Source organism: Hyla sarda, chromosome 6 (genome assembly GCF_029499605.1).
Source record: "Hyla sarda isolate aHylSar1 chromosome 6, aHylSar1.hap1, whole genome shotgun sequence".
NCBI lineage: Eukaryota > Metazoa > Chordata > Amphibia > Anura > Hylidae > Hyla > Hyla sarda.
Window position 1 is genome coordinate 26,243,192 of NC_079194.1, and position 4,125 is coordinate 26,247,316.

General features: G+C 41.9%; 1 long non-coding RNA gene across 1 annotated transcript; it reads left to right on the forward strand.

The window, feature by feature from the left end:
* The first annotated feature begins 3,479 nt into the window (after window positions 1-3,479).
* LOC130275430 (uncharacterized) lies at window positions 3,480-4,125 on the forward strand. The gene is made up of 2 exons (XR_008844775.1): window positions 3,480-3,794; window positions 4,074-4,125. It is a non-coding gene; the product is annotated as an uncharacterized LOC130275430 (long non-coding RNA).

Consider the following 4,125-nt stretch of genomic DNA (forward strand, 5'->3'; position numbering starts at 1 on the left):
AAGCTAATAAAATCCTGTCTTTTGAAACTTGCTTTGTGAGGTGATTTTCAAAGTTTGACTTTCGTGCGCAAAATGTACCACTGCCGTGCCACATTGATAAATTTTGAGCAAGAAAGAAAAACCAAAGCAGAAAACAAACTACTTATAAAATGACTTTCTGAAGTAACCTTTGATGAATTCCCCCCTAAAGCTTTTTCAAAAGGCATTTTTGAAGTCTTGTTGTTATAGATAGTGGCCCATAACTAAAGACTTGAGCCAATGGCGCTGAGTATAATGCTCTGATCGCCTCTATGATGGAACATTCAAGACCATTTTTTTGCAATGCCAAAAAAGGTCTACGACTAGTAAATACGGTCAAACCACTTTTCTACACCTAAAGCCAGAAAGAGCACAGGAATAGACTGGCGTCTATTCCTGTGTCAAAAACTTTTGATTTGTCGTAAAGCATCTAAAACCAATAGGTTTTGCAATTGCTTTCATTAGAAAATTTTCAGTATCTCATACTGAAAAAGCCAGTCAAACAACTGAACCCCCCCCCCACCCCCGCCTGCTTGGACACATACTAGTCCTGCTGTGTCCATGCATCATCACCTATGTCATGGACACACTTCCTTGATTGACAGCTTTGAGTTCAGGGCTCACAGCTGGAAGAAAAATCCTCCCACTGTCATCTTGTGTTCCGCTACTGTCAGTGAGGACAAGCTGGAAGTTGTAGTTTTGCTAATGCTAGGGGAGATGTGAGCAGACAGCATACTGAGGGAGGGGGCGGAGACCTGCACAATGAGGCCACGCCCCCTCCCTTTGAGAGGAATTCAGACTAGTGAGCTAATTTAAAAGTGCAATAAAAAAAATAAAGGTGCTAGACACATAAACATTAGATGTACATGTTCAGGATTAGGTACTGAGTGATATATAAAAATGTGTTTGTTTTTTTTTGTTGGATGACGGGTACGCTTTAAGTGATATATTTAATAACATGCCGGTGTTATCAGACCACTGCCTCCCTCTCACAAATACTGCTTGGTTACCAGAAATTAAGCTAGGTATGATAGGGGCCATGAGGTTAGCCAAGACATTAACATAGATTTTTAAGTCCCCATTGAGCAAAGAGATGGGGCAAAAAATTGGGGGGGACATTGGCTCACTATCGAGCTTAGGGAGTGGGATGCCAGCAATGATGAGATGACCTTTTTAAGTACTTTTATTTAGAGAATATGGTGTCTATACAAAATGTGTGAATTGACACATGAAAGGTACGTGAATGGTCAGTAACAGAGGTTGAAGCCTTGACGTGGCGCTACTGCTCACATGGCAACCATGTGCCAATTCAACCGCAAGAGGAGGAACTAGTTGGTATTACATCTGAGTCTGGCCCCCGGGATACCCAACAGGAATTACAAATTATTAATTTATCCACGTATGTACTCAATGATTTTGAAATGGTGGCATTAAAAAAGGGCTTATCCTTCTCTCCTATGAAGTCTCTTAATAAATTTGAGGTTACTAAAGATCTCTACTTTTTCTGCAGGAAATTGGTCCTGAAACTACTACATTCCCAACCTATGTTTGCATATGTACGGAACAAATGACCAACAAGTGATGCGTGATCAGATGGACTTATTACAGAAAAATGAGGTGGGTACTTCACCTAACCGCTTTCCGTGCAGAATACCATCCAAAACAGCACCCCCACTGTCTCTATTTCCTCCTGTCCAAATCTTCTTTAATGTTATGAGGGATGAAATTCAGAGACTTCCATCTAACCCTGTTACAGGTCGAGACCTCTCCAGGAAGGAATAACAGACCCTGTTGAATCTACAGCAAAACCAACAATTCTTAATAAAGGAGGCTAATAAAGGAGGGAATGTAGTTTTGGGGCCCATCGATCAATATCTTAAGGAAGCAGAGAGGCAACCAATTTGAAGTACTATCAAAGACTGCCAGCAGATCCGACTGAAATATCCCTGAAGAAATTGCTCTGTTTATTGGATAATGCCCTAGAGTTTGGCATAATTATGAGGTACATAAGAGACTAGAGGAGCCGCCAGGCCGCCCTATCATCTCAGGCATTGGGAGCTTGTGCGACCAAGCCTGTGCGTTTGATTTTTGTTCTTCAACCCCTTGTAGGACGGATACCCTCGTACACAAGGGATTCGTTACACTTAATACAACAAACCCAGGATGTTGAGTTGCCAGATGGGATCCTATTGGTGACGTGTGATGTTGAGTCACTTTATTCTAATATAGCACACAAGGATGGATTGACAGCAGTAAGACACTTTTTGGAGAACAAGGAAGGTAGGGACAGGAAATTTGATTATTTTTTGCTTCAGTTGTTGGATTTTGTGTTAAGCCATAATTATTTTGTGTTTGATGGTCGTTTCTTTTTGCAGGTTTCCGGTACTGCGATGGGTGCACGGTGTGCCCCCTCCTTTGCCAACCTATTTTTGGGTTGGTGGGAGGGAGCACATCCATTGCGGTACTTTCATCAAGTTTTGTATTGGTTTAGATTCATCGTGACCTTTTTTTGGTTTGGCAGGGGACTGAGGAGGATTGTTTGTGCTTTATCAATAGCCTTAACCAGAATGGGATTAACATCTTCCTTACATCCACCATATCATCTACAAAAGTCGAGTTCTTGGACCTCCAAATAAGACTGGAGGAGGGACATCTGACTACTAACCTATTAAGGAAAAAGACAGCGACCAATAGTTTATTAAATTTTTCGTCATTTCATCCTGAGCACACGCTGAAAGGAATCCTGGTGGGACAGTTCCTGAGGGTAAGGAGAAATTGCAGTAAGGAAGGGGACTTCAGACATGAGGCAAGATTTGACTAAATGCTTTTCCGAGAGGGGATACCCTAAGAGAACATTTAGAAAGGCTTATGAGAGAGCACGGAGGTCTGATCGACAGGAACTACTAAAACTCTCTAAGAAGAACTCTGATGAGACTATACGGTTTATCTCAGTTTACAACAATCAATGGAATCATTTGAAGAACCTATTACAACAACATTGGACCATCTTGAAGTCAGATAACAAAATCGGGAATATCTTACCGGATAAACCAAAGTTGGTGACATGAAGAGCACCCAATCTGAGGGATTTGCTATCGAGTAGCCATTTCCAGAGACCCCCCAGGAGCATTGGCTCCGGACACAAATAGAGGATCATACCCATGTGGAAACTGCAACATGTCAGTATATGGAACCAGGTAACCGATTTGTTAACCCTAAGAATGGGCAGGAATTTGGAATCAGGAAGTACATTAATTGTAGAACTACAAATGTAATCTATGCAATTAAGTGTCAATGCAATAAACTTTATTGGCCGGAGGAAGCACGGTGAACCGTGCGAAACGGAATCTGTTCCCTTTGTACCCCCCCCCCCAGTGTTCACCCCTATATCCTGTATATGTGAGAATGCTACTGCATTGATAATGCAATAAAGAAGAAAATAAGTAGTGAGTTTGCCGGTTTATCCTTTATTCTACTGCATATCTGCAATAAACTTTATGTTGGACAGACCAGTCCGCAACTGAAAAAACTGAAAAAAACATCTCTCGACAATTTCACTAGCAAGAAGGGATATAGCGATGCAGAGAAATCTTACATCAGTGGCGAAACATTTTATAAAAGTCCACTCTAGTAGTCTGAAGGGTCTGAAAGTATTTGGGTTGGAGAAGATCACAACAAATATACGGGGAGGTTCAATAACGAACAGGCTACTCCAGATCGAATCAAAATGGATATACACACTGGGAACGGAGGCACCACATGGACTCAATGAAGAGGTACTCTTCACAGGATTCCTGGGGTGAGTGTGTGTGTGTCTGAGAATCTGGGGACAATAAGTGCCATATGGGATCTAACCATATAGAACTTTATATTGTTAAGGGTATGGGGATGGATATGGGATTCACCAAAGGGTTTGAGCACGGTGTGTGAGCAAGTGGTGCACGGTACTATGTTTGGGTGGAGGGTAGTGGGGGTGGGTGTGCCATGTGGTGTGACTGAAGGTGATGGTGGGACAGGGATAGGGTATGGGTTCACTTTCACTTATATCTACACAGAATTTATCTAGAGATGGATTCACGGGAAGTATTATCTTGGATTTAAGAAAAG